The 24,055-nt window shown below is 40.4% G+C and overlaps 1 protein-coding gene across 4 annotated transcripts in view; it reads left to right on the forward strand.

The window, feature by feature from the left end:
- SIL1 (SIL1 nucleotide exchange factor) overlaps positions 1-24,055 on the forward strand; it is a 269,257-nt gene that overhangs the window by 6,615 nt on the left and 238,587 nt on the right. Inside the window, exon 2 of one of the 4 annotated variants that reach the window (XM_081309501.1) lies at positions 12,607-12,702. The exons of 2 other annotated variants lie outside the window; for them this stretch is intronic. The gene's annotated coding sequence lies outside the window, so the exon portion shown is untranslated. Of the gene's footprint in view, positions 1-12,606; positions 12,703-23,240; positions 23,304-24,055 lie in introns of those variants that run through there. One more of the 4 variants, XM_081309502.1, reaches the window with a different exon arrangement.

The following is a 24,055-nucleotide window of genomic DNA, read 5'->3' on the forward strand; positions in this document are numbered from 1 at the left end:
TTTCTTATTACACATATAGAGCACAACTTTTCATATCTCTGGTTGTATACAAAGTATATTCACACCAATTTGTGTCTTCATACATGTACTTTGGATAATAATGTGCATCACATTCCACCATCATTTCTAACCCCATGCCTCTTCCCTTCCCTTCCCAGCCCCCTTTTTATTTTGAAATAAGTGTCTCACTAGGCTGCTGAGGTTGTCCTTGAACCTGCTATCCTCCTGTCTCAGCCTTCTGAATTGCTGGGATTACAGGCATGGAACATTGTATCTGGCTTTCCAGTGAACTTTTAAGTTTTTTATTTTGGAGGTGGGGGTACTGAGCCACATCCCAAGCCTTTTTTAAAATATTTTATTTAGAGACCGGGTTTCACTGAATTGCTTAGGGCCTTGCTAAGTTGCTTAGGCTATCTTTGAACTTGCAATCCTCCTGCCTCAGCCTCCCAAGCCTCTGGGATTTCAGGCTTGTGCTATGACCTGGCCTCCAGTGAACTTTTAAACCGTTTTTTTTTTTCTTTTAAATTTTGGGGGTAGTCTTATGCTTAAATGTTTCTAATTTCTGTGAGGCTCCCAAGGCGGCAGCAGCTGTCTGACCAAATCCTAGAAAATGAGCAGGCTTTAGTCCAATAGAAGTAACAAAGTAGGACAATCAATACTGACAGTATTGATTGGTCGTGCTTCAAGTCCAGTGGGTAGCAGGTATTGGAAGCTTTAGGGGCAGCTTTTCAGCAAGGTATTTAAGGTTGACTTCATGCTTATTACCTTCCCAGTCTCATACTCATGGGGAGTTGGTTATGACTGTATTTATGAAGTGAAGTCTCCATCCTCAGGCCCAGCTGCTACAAGGTGCTTTGTGGCTGGAAGAGATAATCATAGAAGTCTTTATTCCTTCCAAACATTAGAACTGGTTGTGGTTCTGTATCAAGGAATGGCTGTTTATAATTTTTTGAGTGAAAAGTCAGGAGAATACCCTTATAATTTGTTCACTGCCTCAGTTTTGCATTTGATGGATTATTATTATTTTTTTTAAAGAGAGAGAGAGAGAATTTTAATATTTATTTTTTAGTTTTCGGGGGACACAACATCTTTGTTTGTATGTGGTGCTGAGGATTGAACCTGGGCCGAATGCATACCAGGCGAGCACACTACCGCATGAGCCGCATCCCCAGCCTGGATTATTATTTTTTTAACCGATGTCAAAACTAAGTTACTAAGAAGTGAAGGGCACCCATATTAGTGAGACTTTATTGTTAGATACAAGATAGGGGGCTCACAGAAGATGGTTGTAAAAGTTGTTAGAATTGTTTAAAGTGATGTAAAGAAGCAAGATGCTTTTGCAGCTAGAAATCACTAGGGGAATGCTGGATGCAGTGGTGCAAATTTGTAATCCCAGCTACTTGGCAGGGTTGAAATAGGAGGATTGCAACAATGTTTGAGGCTAGCCTGGGCAATTTAATGAGTCTTTGTCTTAAAAAAAAAAATTAGGGCTGGGGATGTAGGTCAGTGTTATAACACCTCTGGGTTCAATCCCTAGTAATGGAGTGGCAGGGTGGGCTCCCGTGGAGGCATCTCCAGGGTAGGGAGGGCAGCCTGCTTTCCTATTTTCAAGATGCCAACTTATGTTGAAGTGTCTTTCTTTTCTTTCTTTTTTTTTTTTTAATTTTTTTAGTTGTAGATAGACACGATACCTTTATTTATTTGTTTATTTTTATGTGGTGTTGGGGATTGAACCCAGTGCCTCATGTGTGCTAGGTAAGTGCTCTACCACTCTGAAGTGTCTTTCTTTTTGCTCTTACCTCAGGGGATTTGATGTCTTTTAAAAATATTAGAAACAAAGAAATAATACTCAGGCCAAATAACTGTCCTTTTTTTTTTTTTTTGTAAAAAAAAAATTGGGGCCATATGTACAAGTGGATCTTATCTGGTGACTCAAGCAAACCTTGAATACATCTCTAAAGAAAAAGAATGAATATATGTCAGCCCGATTTAAAAACACTTTGGAGCCAAACTCACTTGGGTTCATTTCTTGCTAACTACTTTCTAGCTTCAGATTGTAAGGCTTATTTTCTCTGAGCCTTAATTTCATGATTTAGAGAACAGGAATACCTATTTTTGTATCTGTCTTAAGAATTGAGAGAATATATGTGGAAAGTGCTTCCTCTGGCACAATGTAAGTGCTTGCTGTTATCAGTAGTGAATAGCATGGAACATTGTAGCTTTCCTGTCATCTTTTACTTGGGTCAGTTCTTACCTTGCCTGGGTTCTCTCTAATGGGTAGGTAAGCTAGCAGGCTCTGTTTCCTGGATAGTGACTGATATGGGGTTTTATTGGAACAGGGATGGCCTGTTCAGAGCCTGCATGGGACCCTCTGATACTGAGTAGTTCTCCTTGTCTCTTTCTGTTCTTTAGCCAGTTGGAAAGCACTTGGATCATTAGGGGAACTTTCACTTCTGTTCCAGATTTCCTCTGATTTGTATGCCCATTTCTGGTTCTTGTGCAAGATCAGGGAGGCACAGATATACTGAAATGGGTTTTGTGTGAAAGTTGACTTTCTCTTTAAGAGAAACTGGTGCAGTGGGAATGGGGGTGGGGAAAAAGTCCCTGAAGCCTATCCCATTACACTAATCTCAAACTGGGTTTTTACAAATCTGACCACCATAACTATAGCCTTTACATATACCTATTCCTTTGAATGAAACAAAAAGGTAGAAGTTCATTATTTTGTGGGAACGCCAGTCTGATTTGGTAAAAAGTAGGAATTAGAGTGTTTTCAAAGAAATACCATTGTCTTATCAATTTTTTTATGAGCTCTTTAATATATTTCTTGGTCTTATTACTTCTGTGCTGTGTTTGTAGTCACTTTTTCCTATTTCCCACTTCAGATTCCTCTAGGACAGTGTATATAAACTGCCACTTTAGGTCTTCCTATATTCAGTGCTGAATACTCTTGGTACCCACCAGTTCCTGAGCTATATCCCCAGCCCTTTTTATTTTGAGAGTCTTTGTCTTAAAAAAAAAAATAGGGCTGGGGATGTAGGTCAGTTGCTAAGACTGTCCTCAAACTTGCAATCCTCCTGCCTCAGTCTCCCGAGTCACTGGGATTATAGATTTGTTCCAATGCTCAGCTTGAATACATTTTAAAAGTGTCAGATTATCTTGGTGTTCCAAAGCCTATAGCAGCAAGTCCCTTTTCTGCCACTTTAATTATATTCTGTATTGTTACTCACGTATCCCCTTTATTCCTGATAACTGGTACATGTGGTCCTCTTAAGCGTGCTTCATGTTTGTGTCTCTGCCAATTCTTTTGCCCACAAGATTCTCATCTTGTACCCTACTTTTTGCCACATCTACCTTCTTGAGTGAACCTTGTTACCTCCCATGTCTCCATAGCAACACCTTGATTATAGAATTCAGCACACTGTATTCTGGTTAGTTGTCTTGTATTATATGAGCAGCTCAAGGACATGGGCTATGTTTTATTATGGGTTCCCTAGCATAAAGTAGGGTATAATATAGATACCATAAATTCATGAAAAAATGAGAAATGGTAATAATTCTGTTTAAATCTTACTTTTTCCCTGAAGTATTCCTTGATCCCCAGCCATAGTGAATTTAGCGTGCTCCACTCTGAGAGCCCTTCATATGGGAAGCAATTGAATGCCTTAGAATATATCTTATGCTCCTAACTAGATTAGAAGTTCTTGGAAGACAGAGATGGCATACCTCTTTTCTCATTGGGTACTCATTCCCTGACACAGTTCTTGGCATGGAGAGGGTATTTGGTAAGTGCTTGTAAATGCAAGAGTCCTGCTATTTGGTTAGCTTATGTACCTGCCAGTTGTTCAGCCTCTTCTGTCACTCACTGACCTGTGAGTCTCCAACTCAGATGTTTTCAGGGCTAAGTGGTGAACATAGAGTGTAAAGTAACAGGGAATGGTAGACCTGTGTCAAAATTAAGTGCTCAGTTGCTTCATGGGGGGCATCTGTTACTAAGCCTGTCATTGTCCTGAGTGAACATGGCTCTATTGGCCTCGTAATTTTTTATTACAAGAGAAGCCAAAAATCTAGATTTTTTGTGAGATACTCAGGGATAATCAAAGCATGTTTATGGCCCAGATTAGACCTATAGACTACCCATTTGCAACCTAGAATTTTACATATTTGAGTTCCTTGTGGAAGATAAAGAGATATAACCTGAAAGTTTTTGAGGGAGTTTTGACAAAAGTTTGGCTCTGGTTGAGTGTAGAACATCATCTAAGGACTGTGCTTCATTCTATTCTCCCTTGTTTTTCACTGGTCTGTGAAAAGTAACTTTTTGTCCCTAGAAAGATAGGGAACCTAGGATTTCTGTGCATTTTATCCTTCTTCCTAGTCTCTGCTGAGGTAGGTTTGGTGGTGGTTACTGTTTCTGGTTACTCACAGCAACGTGTGGTGGTCAGGTTGATATAGCATAAGCTCCCAAAGATCATTCCTGTTAATATCATCTCTGAGACAGAGCTCTGGGTGAACAAATGCAACTGAAAGGGCAATATATTATATAAAATTACCATCCAAATTTGGCCAGCCAGGGGTTATAGCAGTATAATAACTAGAAGGGAGTCTGTACCTCCACAGAACCTTTTGCAGGGTGATATCTTATCCTTTGGCTCTCTCATTCTTTTCTTATTCCCAAAGTGCCCCCAGCAGTGCTTATTTGCTTGGCCTTACCTTCCAGGTCTTAGAGCATTGTCACCAGTGGAATTCCCATCTGAGTCAGAAACTAGCCAACTAGAGTATCTCTGGAAGAACATATGAGAAACTGAAAACAGACTTTCTCTGGTGAGAGGTTTGGGAAGAAATGGGGGATGAGGGAGACTGATTTTTCACTGATGTACCTTTTCAAATTTGAACCATGATTATTATTATTATTATTATTATTATTATTATTATTATTATTATTATTTTGATCCTGAGGATTGAACCCAGGGCTTCACACACGCTGTATTTTATTTAGAAACAGGGTCTCACAGAGTTGCTTCGTGCCTTGCCATTGCTGAGGCTGGCTTTGAACTTGCAGTTCTATTGTCTCAGCCTCCTGAGCCATTGGGATTATAGGTGTGTGCCACCGCACCCTGATTATTATTATTATTATTATTATTTTGGTACTGGGGATTGAACCCAGGGCCTTGTGCATGCAAAGCAAACACTCTATCAACTGAGCTATGTCCCCAGCCCTCATTATTATTTTTTTAACATACTTGTACTGATCTGTGTATGGTCTCCTCTTTGGATTTCACTGTGTCCTCATTTTACTCCTCTGAGGTGTTAGTTTCTCTGTAAATACCTTCCCTCAGTCACTAAATTGCTTCTCAGAGGTGACAGCTTTGCCTTTCCATTTCCATGAAGAGTCTAAGGGTTTCTTGCCAGGGGTCTTTGGAATAATTATCAGCCCTAATGTACATTCAAACAGTTTCACTGTTTTCAAACTATACTGTTTACAAAGGGCTTTCAAATACAGTATTTTTTAAAAATTTATTTTTTAGTTGTAGTTGGACCCAATACCTTTATTTATTTATTTATTTTTATGTGGTGCTGAGGATCGAACCCAGGGCCTTGCATGTGCTAGGCGAGTGCTCTACCACTGAGCCATAATCCCAGCCCCATCAAATATAGTGTTTTATCTTATCCTTACAACATCTCTATTTTATATTAATAAATCAAGGGTTGAAGAGTCTAAATGACTCTCTTAGAATCATACAGATAGCTGGGGTAGGGTTGTGACTAATCAAGGTAGCCTTACCTCATATTCTTGCTCCTTTCTCATAATTCTTTTGGCAGGAAGGTAGTCTTCTCTGTTTGATTTTTTTTTTTTTTCAATTTCTGGGTTTTAGAGAGGTTTTAGTTGGAATAGAAATGGAGGTCCGATGTTGTCTCTTTTTTCTTTTGGGTTGAGCCCACCACTTTTCGGTACTCTAAATTACATAGGCCTATCTTCTCTGGAAAAGCAACAAAAACAAACCGAGGGATCAATAATAGGTTTCTCTGTTTTCTAGATGGGCTAAAGCTAACACTCCATTGGGCAATATCTTTTAGGGGAGTTTGAATTAACAATCTGGTTTCCTATTCTTTGCTGAGAATTATTGCTGCTATTAGGCAGAGGGCTTTGTTTCCAGGTTACAAATCTTTTTAGCAAAGAAGTAAGTGTGGAATAGAATTGGAAGGACTCATGTAGTCCTTGGATATAATTTAATGCTCTGTGTCCCAGAGAGTAAACATTGTAAAGTGTGCAAGATGGGTTTGGATTAATATCCTGACAACATATGGCTTGGCATGTAGGGCACTCCTTAGAGACCCTCTTTACCACACACAGCCTGCCTTTGCTGGGTGGCCCCTTCCCATAGGTCTTCCCAGCAGCTGTTGTGCACCTGGGTGAATTATCAGCTTCCCTGGGTTTAAAAAGATTTTTTTTTTTTTTTTTTTTTTTTTTTAGACTGGTGAAAGTTCTCATTACAGGATACAGACAACCTTGGGAGACAATGTGTTTTAGTCCTACTTGGTTTTCCCTGAGTTTGTCCAGGGTATTCACCTCTCTGAGGAGCACTAGCTGAGCCTCATTCCTATTACTTTGACTATAACATTGAAAATTGCTGGGATTATGGCTCAGTGGTGGAGTGCTTGCCTGGCATTTGTGAGGCAGTGGGTTCAATCCTTAGCACCACATAAAAATAAATAAGATAAAGGTATTGTGTCTATCTAAAACTAAAAAATATTAAAAAAAAAAAGAAAAAGAAAAAAAGAAAATCACTCTTCCCTTTATAACTCTGCTGTCCCTGAGGTCAAGGGTATAGAAGGTCTCTGAAAACTTCAGGGAAGCAGTGGCACCATGGAGGGAAGGCTCATTTGCTTCTCAAGACTAGGCAGAAAGCTAAGACTTTTCACCTTTGCAATGTGTACTTGAATCAGAATTTAGAAGTCTTTAAAGAGCAGTCTGTGCATTATTGACACATCTCTGAGTTGGGGAGGCTCTTTTTCAATCTCTGAAGAAAACTTGAGCATGTAGAGGTTGTATTCCATTCTTTCCTTTCCCACCCCTGACCTGTGCTGTGCCAGAGAGAGCTATAGAGAGATATACCAGCTGTTGGCTTACTCAGGGCCTTCAGGTGGGCAGTTTTCTAGCCCTGGAAATGCAGCTGGTTTACCCAGATTTAAGTTCCAGGAGATTTCTCAGAAACTAGAATTAATAAGAACCCATCAAGGCATACTTCCAGTTAACTAACTCACTCTAAGGACCATGACTACAAGATGATTGTGTGGATGGGAAAGAACATTCTGTCCTGTACAGAAGAGGCTAGGTGGGAAGCCATCTTATCAAGGCAAATATGGTGGAAAAGTTTTGGGTATTAGCATCATCTGCACTCAAATTTAAGTACTAGCTGTGAGATTTCAGAAGCTTATTTAACCTCTCTGTTCCTGTTTCTTTCTTCAGAAGCTAATTTAGCCTCTCTGTACCTATTGCCTCCTGGGTTTTCAGATGTAGTGATAATAATACATCTAATATATGTAAGCACTCAATAAATGTTTTGCTCTACTTGTTTTTCTCTTTCTTTCCTTTTCCTCTTCTCTCTATATTATCCTTCTAGGGCTGTATCTTTAACCTGACCAGAATATCCTTGTCATTCTGTAAGAGAACTAGGTATTGGAGATGCTAATTTTTATTTTCTAGGTTCCTCTGTATGTATTTTTTGCAGAAGATGATTCCCCCCCACTTTTTTTTTGGTAGTATTAGGGATTGAACCCAGGGGTTCTTTACCACTAAGCCACACTCCCTTCCACTTTATTTTTTCAGAGAATGTCTTGCTAAATTGTCAAGATTGATCCAAACTTGCAATCCTCCTACCTCAGCCTCCCAAGTTGCTAGGTATATAGGCATGTCACCATGCCTGGATAGACCACAGTCCTTCTATCCCAGGTAACAGATTCTAGCTCTCATCAGTGAATCCCAAGCCAGGGAGTCTTTCTGGTTTCCATTCAGTTTATAGTTATTTGCTGAGCCAAATCTTGTTTATCCATGGGAATATGGTGGTGAATGAGACAGATGTGGTTTCTGACTTTAGTAACTCCTCTCTCAAACCTCATCCTCAGATAGGTTATTTCTGTGGGTGACTGGACTTGTTCATTCTGTGCTGCTTCATGTTAATTTCCTTCTCAGAGAGCAATCTTCTCCCTAGACCTAGGGGACAGTGCCTCTTTGTGCTGCATGGGCCTTGCCTTCTGGCTTGCCTATCCCAAATGATGAGAGCAGCGAGCTGAGGATGAAGGAGAAAGCTCTTAGGGCCACTACTGCCTCGGCTACACATGTCCCAAGAGCCTGTGCTTGGCACTCCTGAATATTCCTTTTCTCCTTGCACACAGATTATAGTGTTCGCTAGTAATTTAAATTCAAATAACCTTCTGCCCCCTCTCTGCCTTAAAAAAAAAAAAAAAAAAAAAAAAAAACAACCTGTGTATTTTAGGGTAGAGAACAAAGCAGGGCAGCCTTGGTCTCCTGGCAGGGTTTGTTTTATCATACGTGTTTTTTATGTAGCCTCACTGTGGGTTGCTTTTACTTAATAAGGCTAACATGTAATTCAGGTATTTTGATATTCTGCAGTAATAGAATCATGTCTTTCTCAATCTTGTTTGTTATAAATAGTGGGACAGGTAGATTCAGGGGCTGGAGGTGTCCTGACTTGCTTTCTGCTTTGGGTTCCACACTTCATTTTGGCCCCTGCTGGGCTCTGTATAAAGGAGTCCCTGTAGCCAGGATGATGATTTCTCAGCTTCAAAATAGGGGCCTAAGATAGCTTTCTGTTCCCTGCTCCTGTGCCTATTGCCAATTTTGCTGGCATTTGCCAAGAGATGTGTGTGGGGAAGAAGGCAGAATGGCTCTCTGGGAACCATTTATTTGAAAATTCCCAATGGAGAAATACATTTTCCTTTCCTCCTCCTCTTTCAGTGGTGTGTGACATTGTGATTTGGTACTGCTTGTACCTCTGCATACTGAGACCTGTGTATGACTCCTTCAGCCCTGTTGGAGTTTTCAACAATAAATTATTTGTTAATTGGTGTTTCCTCAAAATCCTGTCACCTTCCTGGGAGGGTGGGGAAATGTGCTAACAATTAGGGACCTAGTGGAGCCTGTTTCTGGCACTGAGACCATCAAAGGCATGGTGGGTAAGCCCAGATGAACCACATATCCTACTGCTGCTGGGACCGGGCATTTGTTGCAGTTGAATTTAGTGTTAAGAGTCACGCTAGAAGCTTGGTTGGAAAGGAGAAAGCACTGTATAATTATTGCTTATGTACCAGTTAAACCTATCAGCCAACAGATGTCAAGTGCAGGAAAAAAGCATAGTAATTTTATTATAATGGCATAATAGTTATCATTATAATAATCATCTGGCATAGTTTTTGATAAGAGGCAGATCCTGAAATGAGTGTAGGGGGAAGGGTTAACCTTGAACTGTAGCACAATGAATGGGTGCTATGCTTTGCATAGATGCTGGTATTTCAGATATGGGGGTGCTACCCTCTCTACATAGCTAAAAGAACTATGGAGTCTTCAGCTGGTATTATCTACCGTGTAGGTGCTTTCTTTCTGATGGTATGATGGAGCACACCATCTGTCAGTTCAAGGTGCTCAGACTGCAGGATTATCATACCAGTGTCCAAAGGCTTCTGGGAAAGGTAGAGACTTTATTTCTGTGGGCTCATTTAGAATTTCTAGGAAATTCAGTCTTATCCCTCTGTGAACTGTGATTTGTGTACCTAGGAAGTGGTAGTTCATGTCAGTTACATCCATTTGTATGAGAAAAGAAGTAGGAGAAAAGAGGCTTTGGATTCAGGGAGACCTGGGTTTAACAACTGGCTGGCCATTTGATAACTATTGAACAAGTTGCTTAAACTAGCTGAGCATCAGCTACCTGTGCGCGTGCTCATCCATTTCTTCTTTGCTTTCAACTGACCTATCTTTAAAGTACCTGTCACTATGCTCAGCATTATGTGATGCTCACTAAATTCTTTTGCTTCTTCTCATCCTGCCTCCACTGCCTATTCTAAAGAATAGAAGGGCATAGAGAAGGTCCTCTTGCTTCCGTAGGGGAGAATTTTGGCCTCAATTAGAGCTTTAAGTGAACTTCTTCAGGTACTGATGTTGTTTCTGTGAGCCATGATCTGTAGACCTCCTCTGAAGCTGCCTCATCAGGGGAGACTTTGATATTTAATATTTGGGTACATCTCTTCTTTATCCAAGGAGTAAAAAAAAGAGGATTTAAAATCTCTTCAGGGAGCAGTACACCTACTTCTGTCTCAGACCCCTGTGGCCTCCTTCCTCTTTATCCTTTGGGTGGGTCATTTGGGAGCACTGTGTACCTTGGGGATCATTCATTCCTTGCATGGGCGGCTGGTTGTTTGGCTCTGTGTCTTTACTGGGTAAGTTTTGTGTTTCTAACTAGGCCTTTGCTGTGGACTTTTATTTTGGAAGCCTGGCGCACTCAGACAAGGTGATATCTTTTTAAACTATTTTTTGGCAGTTGGCCAGCTTGTCACTATGGCTACCACCTGCCGGAAGAATGATTGGACATAGAAAGTAACTTCTGTGAGAATTTTGGGAAAGAGGAAGGGAGAAGGGGAAAGAATAATTTGGCTTAAGGTCACATAGGGAGAACAGCTTCTCAAAGTAGAACCATTTGATTTGGACAGAGCTTCATTTCCTTTCTCTCTGAAACTTTGTTCTTCCAATCAACAAATGTATATAGAACAGCTATTACATTCCAGATACTATGCTAGGCCCTGAAATATAGTCAATACTAAGTCGTCTTTTCCTTCTTACAGTGCATTGATGAATATAGACATTAATAAAATTATAATCATGCACATAAATATAAAATTATAATTGTAGTAAGTGTATTAAAATAAAGGAATGAAGTACCATGAGAATATTTGATAGGGATTTGAATTGATCCTGGGGCCAAGAGGATATCAACAAGTCTTCCTGGAGGAAGTAATGTTTGAGTTAAATTGTGAAGAACAAGCAAATATTTGTTGAGCAAGATGACATAAGGTTGAAGAGTGTTTCAGGCTGAAGGCCCAGCTCTGCAAAGGCTCCAGGGGCTCAGTGGGAGTGGGGATCTCTAAGAGGAACTGAAACTGTTGGAGCATAGAGAATGAGAGAAGATGGGTTGCAAGATGAGGTTGGGGGGGATTGGCGGGGCAGGCCTGGTCAACCCGGGCAAGGCATTTTGTATTTACCTGGGGAACAGGGATATCTTTAAAGGGTTGTTTGTGGTTTAGGTGGTGAGATAATTGAATTTGCATCATGGTCAACTCTCTTGGATAGTACATTGGGTGGATTTTAATGAGGGAGTAATGAAGATCAGAAAAGGAACATTTCTGTAATTACTTGTCAGCTAAATGGTCTTCAGACTAAAGACTGAAGGTGCTACCTTTGAAAGTAGCACCTTTTGCTTCCTGATTCAAGTTCTCTCTCAGTGCCCATATTCAGGATACTGTTGGGGCTACCTGGCTACTCAGCAGACATAGTGGCCTAGGCTGCCAGCTTTTGGCATCTTTCCACCTGCCTAGAAAAAGGACCGGAGGTTTCATGCCTGTCACTTGTTCACATCTGACAGCTACAGAATCTTTTGTAACTTGCTGTGTTGCAGTTCCTCTGTTGGCTGTCATTATTGCATAGGAGTTGCCCCTTTCACCTTGGACCCCTTTAGCCACTGACATTGACAACTCCCTGAGATACAGTGTGTCAGGTTAGCAAACCTAGTACCTGTGGTTTGTGTAACATTTCTGATTCTGGTTATTATAGCTGTGTACATGTTCTCTCTTGACAGTAGCCCATGTCTGAAGGGATAGAAATTAGCTAGAGTTGTTTTTCCCAATGTGTAGCCAGGAAGATTGAGGTACAGGAGGGGCCTATGATATAAAGAAAACTAGGTTGGCATCACATGCTGCCAAACAGCTGCAAGATGGGTGGTTCAAACCCTAGACCAGTGACTTTGCCCACTTCTCCTTTCATTTACTCATCTGGAAGGCTGTGCTGCACAGGCTTCCACAGTGGTTAGGAGTATGGCCCCTGGACTTGAGTTGACTAGTTATAATCTCAGCCTCACCACTTTTTTTTTTTTTTAAAGAGAGAGTGAGAGAGGAGGGGGAGAGAGAGAGAGAGAGAATTTTTTAATATTTATTTTTTAGTTCTCGGCGGACACAACATCTTTGTTGGTATGTGGTGCTGAGGATTGAACCCGGGCCGCACGCATGCCAGGCGAGCGCGCTACCGCTTGAGCCACATCCCCAGCCCCAGCCTCACCACTTTTAAGTTGTGTGATATGGTTAAGTTACTATATTTCTCTTACACATAGTTTTCTCAGCTCTAGATGGGGAATAATGATAATACCATGGTCTGAGTATTTGTGTCCCTCGTAAATTCACATGTTGAAACCCAGCTTCCAAGGTGATGGTATTAAGAGGTAGGGCCTTTGGGAGGTGATAAGGTAATAAGGCTCTGTCTTATGAATGGGATTAGTGCCTTTATAAAAGAACCTGAGGGAGCTTCTTTGCTCTTTTTGTCTTAAGGACATAGTAAGAAGGTGTCATCCATGAATCCAAGAGCCCTCACCAGACACTGGATCAGTTGGCACTTTGATCTTAGATTTCCTGGCTTCTAGAATTGTGAGCAATAATTTTTTGTTATTTATAAATTACTCAGTCTAAAGTGTTTTGTTTTAGCAGCCCAAACAGATTAAGAAATTGGTATTGAGAATTGTGATGTTTGGGACTTGGTCAGCTAGTTGGGAAATGTTCAGTGCAGAGATTCAAATACAAGAAAATGTACAGATTTCCACAGGAAGGTGTTGAATTTGGTTCTAAACTTAACTGTCAATGGGATATCTAGGTAGAGTTGTTAAGCAAGTAATGAGATCTCCTGCAAGAGGGAGTCCTTCCTTGGAAGAATTTGTTCCATGAGATGTAAAAATTTAAAGATTTATGTGATTGGAGGAGAAACCACAATATATGTTGCATAAGATGTGATGGTCTGTAACAGGAACCAGAAGGATGAAGCCAGTTCAGAAGATGAGGAAGGAAACCTAGAGATGATGAGAAGAATGATGCCACTGGACAAAAGGAATAAGAAATGACTAAAGCGATCATAGGATGTGAAGAAGCCTGATTCTTCCAACCATGCCACTGCCCCTGACTATTCAAGGAGCTCTAAGAACCAGCTCATTTACACCAAAAACATTAACTAGTGGCACAAGCCATTTGTCTGCAACCTTGGATGGTGCTGCCTTGCTGCTCAGTGGCTTTGAAAACAGGCCTTCCTCTTCTCTGATTAATCAACAGCTGTCCTCAGCCTATGGTAACTAGCAAGCTGAAACAGTTCCTTACCACCCTGTAGCAGTTTGTGCTTTGTAGCAGATTAGAGAAAGAGGCAACACCCTTGTGCTAGGACTGATGAACTCTGACAATTGAAGAATTTCATTCCAAACTGCTAACTTCCCACTACAACCTTTTGCCATCCCATTTTTGAAAGCCAACCTGCTTCTGTTGCAGTGTGAGCTCCTACACTGCACAAGGCTGGCCGAATAGAACCCTGCCAAGTACCTTGCCCAGCATGAACAGCTGGATGCCAGTATTACCTCCCCTGTTGACTCAGAGCTGCTTGATTGAGGAAAGGAAAACATGAAGAGGTGAAATCCAGATAGAACCAAAGAAAATGGCTTTGACAGAGAGCCTTTGCACTAGAACATCCAAGGAAGCAACCATACACTATTAGCCCAGGCCAGCAGTACAGTCCAAATAAGAGCTTATCCTACCAGCTAAATGGCCTGCCTCATCCCACCTCACCCCACCCCACCACCGCCACCTTAGCATTACTGTTTGGTTGATATGGCTATTGCCCACCACTACAGGGACTCCTTTAGACACTCCAGCCAAAGGAACTTCAGGGACAGAAATAGACCAATGGGGTTGCATGGCAGATCTCAAGAAAAAATGATTTATCGCAGACTAACTGACAGATGAGCAGAACAATGGGCAGAAGAATGGGAACATATTGATCATCTGTTCAACAGCACAATGGACATAATATAAAAAGAAGGTGATTACTTACTGTATTAAGGTGATGTCAAGAAGTGGACCAGGAAGAATTTACAGGTCAAGTGGTACAGTAATGCCTAGGACTTGAAAAAGAACATCAGCAGTAGCAGCAATCACTACAGGCAGCAGAGTCCTGTCAACCCAGACCTGGTTACATTAGGTATCTTTGCTTCAGATGACCATCTTGAATAGTTATTTCTTTTTTTTAAAATTTTTTTTTTGTAATTGTGTATGGACAGAATGCCTTCATTTATTTGTTTATTTTTATGTGGTGCTGAGGATCAAACCCAGTACTTCACACATGCTAAGCAAGTGCTCTGCCACTGAGGTATAGCCTCAGCCCTGAATAGTTATTTCTTATGCTGTTGTTATTATTATTATTATTATTATTATTATTATTATTATTATTATTTGGTACTGAGGATTGAACTCAGGGGCACTCGACCACTGAGCTACATCCCTAGCCCAATTTTGTAAATTATTTAGAGACAGGGTCTTACTGAGTTGCTTAGGACCTTGCTAAATTGCAGAGGCTGGCTTTGAACTCGCAATCCTCCTGTCTCCACCTCCCGAGCTGCAGGGCTTACAGGCGTGCACCACCTTGCCCAGCTGCTAGTAATACTATTTTTTATCATGATTTTTAAAATAAAGGATGCCCAGGGAACTGAAATACTTACATATCCTGAGAGAGAGAGAGAGAGAGAGAGAGAGAGAGAGAGAGAGATATGAAGATGTAGGATGCCGTAATAACGAATACTTAAAATATGGAAGCAACTTGTGAACTGAGTAATGGGTGGAGGCTGGAGCTTGGAGGTGCATTGCCATGAGAGGAACTTTAAGGGTGATTCTTTTGGGGGCTTAGGAGAAGAGAAGAGCTGTAGAGATAATTTTGATTTTCTTGGAGATTACCTAAGACAAACATTGATAGAAATGTGGATGGTAGTGTTATCAGAATCTTAGGCCAGAGGCCTGACTCTGTGAGTGCCAATAAACCTGATCCCTTCCTCCCTGCCTGCCTTGACATCCTCTTTCCTATATTCTCTTTTTGCCTTCTGTGTTCTGGCCACAGTGAACCTCTTTTCTGCTCCTTGAGTAGAGAGTCTTTGTTCCAACTGTACCTTCTTCTTGGGATACTTTTCTTTCATCTTAATTGGCTTCTTATTCATTCAAATTTCAGATCCATTATTATTTATAAGAAGGGCCTTCCCTTTCATCTAGCATAAAGTGACTACTTAAGTTATGATCATAACATAACTATTTGTCTTAGTCCATTTTCTGTTGCTATAACAAAATACCTGAGACTAGGTAGGTTGTAAAGAATAGAAGTTTTATTTGGCTTATGGTTTTGGAGTCTGGGAAGTCTAAGAACATGGTGCTAGCATCTGCTTGGCTTCTGGTGAGGGCCCCACGCTACCTCAACTCATGGCAGAAGGTATAAGGGCATGCAAGCAAGTAGACTTGTACAGAGAAGAGGGGGCAAAGGGAGCCATCACCTCTCAATACCATTATAGTGGGGACCAAGTTTCAACATGAGTTTTGGCTGGAACAGATCATATACAAACCATCACTATCTGATATTTTTCTTGTTTGATTGCTCCTTGTTGACTGTGTTTTTCCTCTACTTGAGTATAAGTTCCATGAGCAGAGGTACTCTGTCTCTCCTGTATGTAGTTGTATTCCTAGTGCTAGGAACAGTACTTGGCATATAGTAGATGATTAAACATTTGTTGAATGAATGAGCTTGTGAATGAGGATGTGTTCTTTTATTACTTAGAACTTGGGTGCACAGGTGTTCATATTCATATTGCTTTGTTTCTTAAATAAATGTAATCAAAATGATTTTCTTTCCTGTTCATTATTTATTAAGTGCTCTCCCCCAGCCCTACCCCTCTAGTAATTGGGAAATTCTGAGGAGAGGCTGTTTTTCCCTTGCTTCATTTTATGTAGCTCTTTTTCTTCTTGGTATTTTGTTATTGGAAAGAGGAGTTTGTAGTTGCTGGGCTTTAAGCATTGATTTTTTTAGGTTTTCTGTTATAAGGAGGCAAGTTTTAATGCATTTGCTTGGAATAAAACAAACACAAAAGCTCACCAGGACATGGCAAATTTATCTCACTTTGTTTTTCTACCAACAGTTTTTGCAATACTATCAAAGTTCTTATACAAGGTCATTAGCCAAGAATTGACAAATTGACAATAGCCAGATGGAAACAAATTCACAAAATGTGAGTGGGTGGCAAGGTGAGACATGAGGGGACAGTGCTTCTTTTTTTGACAGTGACCTGGCTTTTTCATGACAAATATTGGCCGTGTGAGTGAGACCCTGGACCTGCTTAACTAGTCTCTTTTTGACAGGGCCAGTAATCTTGGGAACCATAGAGACTGAAGGCAGTGCTGCTTAGTGCTGTTGTGGCCACCTGGCAAGGCCAAGGCAATCCTTTTTCTTCCCTTTGCTAGGGAAGTGCTCTAAGCTCCCTGGAGGAAGGAGGAGGTGGTATTCTAGCCACTTTTGCAAATATCTGTGTCCTAAATGTTACTGGCACTCAAAACCCTGGTCTTTAGAGCATAAAACCCCAGGGATACAGATGAGCAAGAGAGAGTATCTGGAACAAGGTTAGACAACAGGGCCATTGGTTTGATTTTCTGAAAAGGTGGTTTTTCGAGAGCTATAGCTGTGCAGGTACTGGTCACCACTCATTTCTGTGTTTCCCATCTATCATTGAAGGCTGCCTTCTCCTTTTCTTTTTCTCAAAGCACTTGGTTCCCCTAACCTGACTGAGTTATTGTTGACTTGTCACTACTTATAAGTCTTTCAAGTGAATAACATCAGGCAGCATCCCTGTCAACTCTCTCCTTTGCTTATATCCCTTCTTTGGAAGACTTAGCTTTGGGGGTGACTGACAATACCTGGCCACTCTTGCTTCTACCCTATACTGGATCTTTATTGCTGTAGTTAGGTTGACCATCCTCTGTCCATCTGGAATAATCTTTAGCTTATGTTTAAACGTATCTAGAAGTCTACTTGTAATGAAGCTCCCCTGCTCTTTTTTATGCCAAAATTTCAGTTGTGAACTACCAAGACAAAAAGCTTCTGGGCCCCAAAAGTAGAGTTTTGGAAGAGCATCAAGTGGCTTTCTTAAATAACTTTCTATGAGTATAAAAGTCATTATTTAGCCTCCTCTCACCTCCCCTCTTTAGTCTTTTCTATGCTAAATGATGATTCCTATTCCTTTAATCTTTTCTCACTTGCTGTGTTTCCTGGCCCCTATGTTGTTCCTGCAATTTCTCTTCAAAGAGTGTTTTCTTTTAGAAAATTTCACAGCTGTCTTCTGGTCAGATGGTAGGTAGTATGTTTTGTTCCATCTCTTCCAGGCTATTATTATTATTATTATTATTATTATTATTATTAGTTGAAAGACGGTTGGGGTGGATAAGATGTACTATTACACTCTTCTAACCCATTTATGATTCCATGCCATGTAAAGGTACAGCAGCCAGACTCCAAAACTTGAGATGCTTCTGACCAGGGGGTTGATGGCCCAGGTTTTGATAAAGCCTAATTAGGCTTCCTATTTAAAACAATTTTTAAAAAATTATTTATTTATTTATTTATTTATTTTGTAGTCGTGGATAATAACTTTATTTATTTATTTTTATGAGGTGCTGAGGATCGAACTGAGGGCCTTGCATGTGCAAGGTGAGTGCTCTACCGCTGATCCATAACCCCAACCCCTAAAACAAATTTTTTTAGTTGGATTTTTTTTGTCATTATTAAAAAGTGAACAGACTTGCATCAAATTTTGGCTTTCATTGGTTTCCTCTTTACTTAAATATTGAGTGAGAACTTCTTCACAGTCAGCTGCAATCTTTATGTTCACAAGGATTTGGTGGATCAGGCCTTCCAGTTCTGGACCCTTATCCTTCACCTGTACATTGGATATGGGATAGGCTGCTATGGGAACAGCTTTGGGATGTGCCTCCTACACATGCACACATAAACACAATACCAAGGACTAGGTACTTCTTTGAGAAGAACTTATCCTGTTTCTTGCAAATGCCCTCCATTGCAACAAAATTTGGAGGCTTTCAGAGAGAATTAGTGACTTTTTTCCCCCCCAAGCGGGCTTAAAGTTCTTAAACCTCAAAAAATCTGACACTCAGAGACTTGGCTTTGAAATAAGACAAATTGCAAACCTAGTACAGTAAGACTCTTTCTCTCCTTGATCTTTTCCCGTTCTCTCTCCATTTATTTTAACTTTCCCTTTCATAGTCTTACCTTTCAGAAACTTGATTCAGGCCTTCCTTGCCAGCTCCTGGCAGGAGAAGCAGCAGGGCTTCTAGCCCTAATTTATGGTTTACATTTCTTCTCCATTCCCTTGCTTTGCTGCCCTAGTTCTTTACCTCCCAGCATCCTGCTGGTCATTCCCCCATCAGTAAGAACAGTGTTGTAGAGTGACATGCAGTTTTAGATTTTGATGGCGTCAGTGCTAGTGTAGAATTTGGGAACCTGTTTTGTGCATATGCTGCTAAATGAGGAGATCTCTCCAGCTTAGTACCATCTTTCTTGCTGCCCCCACCCCTGCCCTCCAGGAACCCTGTTGCCAGGGAAAATGGAGAATTCTTTATCATGATTAATTCTGGAGTATTATCCTGTGAAGTTACAAAATAGCATTTCAGAGCAAGATGTCAAGAAATCTCCCTAAAGTTCCCATGGAACAAGTTGACCTTTCAGCTACATTTTTCAACATCATTGGAGGCCCATTTGAAGAAAATTCAAGCAACAATTAAGACTAAGCAAAGAAAACTAATTTAAAGCCAGAATATTTAAGAAGCATAAAAAATCAGAACTTGCAGGTAAATACTTAAACAGGAGTTGAGCTTTGTTCTCATAGTACTTTTTCCTTCCCTTTTTTGCATTATTTTTGGTTTTCTCTCCCAGACTTGAGGATTTCCATTATTTGCCTAGTGGTGGAATGAGGATCCTGTTGGTGACAGCCTGCTGAGATTTAGGCAGGTACAGGGAGTAATGGGTGGGCTGCCTTTGGTATTGCTAAATCTGGGAATTTGGGTTCATCTGGGGAATGGGTAAGCTTGCCTTCATTTCTAGATCCATTTGCCTCTCTCAATAATTTTTAGGGATCATTAATATTTTCCAGATGATTCTTTCTGAGAATGGAAGGCATTTTTTTTGACAATTTTTTTTTTTTTTTTTTTTTTTTTTTTTTTTTTTTAGTACTGGCTTTTGAATCCAGGGGCACTTAACCACTGAGCCACATTCCCAGCCCTTTTTAATTTTTTATGTTGAGACAGGATTTTGAGACAGGGTCTTGCTAAGTTGCTTAGGGCCTTGCTAAATTGCTGAGGTTGGTTTTGAACTTGTGATGCTCCTGCCTTAGCCTTCTGAGTTGCTGGGATTACAGGAGTGCACCACCATGCCCAGCTTTTTGGACAGTTCTAAGAGTATCTTTGTCTTTTTGAATACTTCGAAGACTCAAACCAAAGATTTGTTGATTTTTATCCTTAAGGTCTTTTCTAGGTGACAGTAGTAAGTACCAGCCCCAGTTCATCTGGGAGACAGGAAGTTTGATATTATATTTAAGAGTTTGGGCTCTGGAGTCAGACCTGCTTTAATTCTGGCTCTGCCATACCTTGGGAAGGTGGCTTAATGTCTCTCAGTCTCAGTTTTCTCTGTAATAGGATAAGGATGTTATCTATGATGCAGATTTGGTGTGAGCCCAATACCTAGTAAGTAAATATTTTCTCAATGGTAGCTATAATTTTTATTTGGGGATACTAATAGAAAATCAAATTGAACTTTGTTGTGGTTTGGCATGTCCCCCAAAGTTGATGTGTTGGAAATGTAATCCCCAATGAAACAATGTTGAGAGGCATGACTTTTAAGAGATGATTAGATCACAAGGGCTTTGTTCTTCTCAATGGGCTAATGCTGTTATTGTAGGGAGTGGGTTCCTGATAAAAGAATGAATTTGGCCTTACTCCCATGTGGTGCTTTCTGCCATGTTGTGACACAACAAGAAGGCCCTCATCAGATGTTTGACCCTCAATCATGGACTTCTCATCTTCCAAAATATGTAAGAAGTAAATTTCTGTTCTTTATAAATTATCCAATCTTGGGTGTTCTGTTACAGCAGCACAAAATGGACTAATAGCATCCTTTTTGGCAAGAGCTAAGAAGGTGGAAAGTAGCTAGAAGAACCATGAAGGGGGCTGGGGATGTGGCTCATCGGTAGCGCACTCGCCTGGCGTGCGTGCGACCCGGGTTCGATCCTCAGCACCACATACCAACAAAGATGTTGTGTCCGCCAAGAACTAAAAAATAAATATTAAAAATTCTCTCTCTCTCTCTCTCTCTCTCTCTCTCTCTCTCTCTCTCTCTCTCTCTCTCTCATTCTCACTCTCTCTTTAAAAAAAAAAAAGAACCATGAAGGAAGATTAGAGGTTGAGGGTGGGGGTGGAACTAGCAAAATGAAAAGTAGGAGAACTTTGGGTATTTTAACAAGTTACCTGTTGTTTTATTAGATTACTGAATTCTGTCTTCCCTTTTGTGAACCTAACACATTGATTGTTCTCCTAGGAGCCCCAAACTGGTCCTGTTAGCTTCTCAGCAAAGATTTCATAGTCACAGCAGCCACAATGTCCTCCATCACCAAGATATCATAATTTTTACAAAACATACTGCTGTGTTTTGCCATCTGAACTTTGAAGTGTTGTAAATAATTAAAACTGAACTGTATTTGTCAGAGTAGGTTCAGAAAGTGCATTTTGAGATGCTGTACCTTTGTCCTGACAATGTGTTTATTAGCTTGCTTGTTAATTTCAGAATTGGTTAACTCAAGGCACCTCTGCACCAGCTTACGTATACTAGCATTTGACCTGAAAGCTTCCAGAGAGGGGTGGAGAATGGCTTGCTCCTTCTCCTTCTGTTCCTGGGAAGTCATATGAGGTGAATGGCAGTTCTTCTCAGGGGCAGAAGGGAAACTGAGGTACTTGTGGGCTGATACTCCTCCATAAACATTTCTGTATGGAAAAGAGTGAATTGTGGATTGAATGGAGCAGAACTGCAGAGGTTAGGAACTTCTTGATGATTTGGAAAACAATTAAGTGCAAATAGTTAGGTGAAAACCTTTGTTGAACGAATTGACTTGTGTTCTCATGAAGATATTGAATTCTGGACTCTTTGTACCTGCTCATTAGAACACTGAAGGGTGGTTCAGCCTCAGATGAGGTTTCGTTGTAATGGTGGTGGAAGAAAGGAGAGGCTCATATGAAGTTCTTGCAGCAGAGGAGCTGTCATTATCAGCTGCTTCAGTTCTTGTTGGGGTTGCTTGACAGAGAGTGGTGCGGTCAGGCTTGGGGAAACTGGGTGTAGAAAAGGAGCATGGCATAACACTTAAGAGTGCAAGCCTGGAGTCATAAGGACCCAGGTTCAAAGCCTAGTTTTGCTGCTACTAGCTGTGATATTAGACTCCTATAGCTGTTGTAACAAATTAACATAAATTTGGTGGCTTAAGGGGACTGGGGTTGTAGCTCAGTGGTAGAATTCTTGCCTAGTACGTGTGAGGCAGTGGGTTCAATCCTCAGCACCACATAAAAATAAATAAATAAAATAAAGGTATTGTCCATATAAACTAAAAATTAAAAAAAAAATCTTAAAAAAAACTTGGTGGCTTAAAACAACAGATTTATTCTTTCATAGCTCTGGAGAGGGACACTAACCCTATGGGATCAAGTGAATAAGAGGTGCTATAACCTCTTTGAAAATATAACAGAATTAGGAATATTCTTTTTGGGCCCATGATGCCATGATGAGTATCAGTGGACTGAAATCTAGGTCTTGGCAGACTGTACTCTCTTCAGAGCCTTTAAGGTAGAATCTTTGCTTTGCTTCTTGCAACTTCTGGCAGCTGCCCGCATTCCTTGGTTTATGGCTGCAATACTCCGTCTTAGCATCTTCAGATCTCTCTCTGCTTTGCCTTCATTATTACCTTTCTCTGTGTCTATTTCAAATCTTACTCTGCCTCTTTCTTATAAGGACACTTGTATTGTGTTTAGCTAAATACTTGGATAACCCAATATAATAATTTTAAGATGCATAACTTAGGAGCTGGGGTTGTAGCTCAGTGGTAGCGTGCTTGCCCAGCACATGCGAAACCCTGGGTTCGATTCTCAGCACCACATAAAAAAATAAGTAAACAAAAGTATTGTGTCCAACTAAAAAAAATAAATACTTAAAAAAAAAAGATCCATAACTTAATCAAATCTGCAAAGGCCCTTTTACCTTTATATGGTAACTTTACATCTTCTGAAAGTTAGAACTTACCACATTGGGTGACCTTGAACAAATGACTCTTACCAACTTGAACTTACTTTCTTATTTGTAAAATAAAAATAGTAATTATAGTAATTATCTTCCATAGAGAGTCATTATGAGAATTAAGTGAAATCTTGCATGGTAAACACTTAGTGAAATTCCAGGTATATAGTTACTATCATTAGGTATCCTGTATGTATGTATGTGTGTATATGTGTGTGTGTGTGTGTGTGTGTGTGTGTGTGTATATATATATATATATATATATATAGAGAGAGAGAGAGAGAGAGAGAGAGAGAGAGAATATTATGGTTATTACTTGGCCATCTTCTGAGAAAGGTTCCTTAATGGGTTTCTTTGTGTTGGAACAGTTCTCTCTTATATCCACCTGGGCCCCCTTTGCTCTGAATATTTTACTATTACCTGTCCCTCATTATGGTCAGCAAGTATCCCTAAGGTCACCCTCTTACCTATTTCTATCTTTACCTTTCGCAGTGTGTGAGCTGCTCTTTGGGAACATGTCTCTTCCTTCAGGGGATGTTGTGGATTGAATGTTTGTGTCCTCTCAAAATTTATATGTGTGGTTCTAACCCTAGTTATGGCTGTATTTGGAATAAGGAAGTGATAAAGGTTAGATGAGGTTGTAAGGGTAGGACCTTGATCCCATAGGGTTAGTGTCCCTTTAAGAAGAGGCACCAGAGAGCTCTTTCTCTGTTTACATGTTGAGGAAAGGCCATATTAGGACATTGTGAGAAGGCACCTGTCTGTAAGCCAGAATGAGAGCTCTTAACAGTAACTGGAGTATGGCTGGAACCTTGATCTTGGACTTCTAGCCTCCAGAATTGTGAGAAAATAAATTTCTGTTGTTTAAGCCACCAATCTATGGAATATTCTTGGGGCACCCTGAACAGACCAAAACATGGGGTACAATTGACTATATTCCCCTTGTGCCTAGACACTTAGGAGTAAGCTTAGAATCTGGAATTATTCCCAGTTATCATTCAAAATAGTTTGCAGTGTTGCTGCTTCTTATGGCTAATTGTAACTTCATAATGAAGGAGGAAAGAATATTATTTTTACAGTGGTATTTAGTATCTGATAGCTATTAGCCAAAAGGTATGTGTCCCCAGTGAGGTACTGTAAATGCATTTTATCTGTTCTATTACCTGCTGTTTCACAAATACATCCCTGAAGCATTTTAATCTTGTTTTTCATACTTGTCTTCAAGTGAAGAATTGTTCTGATTTGCAACTTTGGGGGATAATTACTATGTTCATTAATTTCTGTTCATTTCTTTCCTTCCATTTATTTCTGGTTCCTTGAGAAATTTTTTCCTCTTAATCTACACTAACAAAAGACGTCATTAGATTAAAGGGTGTTTTACAACACTGGTTTCTCTGGCTCCCTTGGCATGTTGGTAAAAGGGCTGTGTCAGCATCTCCTTAGCTGGGTAAGGTCTTTCTCCCCTGGTCTTGGCTTACATGAATAAGAGGTGTGGTGGTGGCGGCTCTTGGCTCTTGATTTCAGCCTACATTAAAGAATATATTTTGCCCTGGAATATTCTTGAGATTGGAGCAAGGAGAAGATCATCTGGTT

This window comes from Spermophilus citellus, assembly GCF_964194105.1.
Source record: "Spermophilus citellus genome assembly, chromosome: 1".
In the NCBI taxonomy this organism is placed as follows: domain Eukaryota; kingdom Metazoa; phylum Chordata; class Mammalia; order Rodentia; family Sciuridae; genus Spermophilus; species Spermophilus citellus.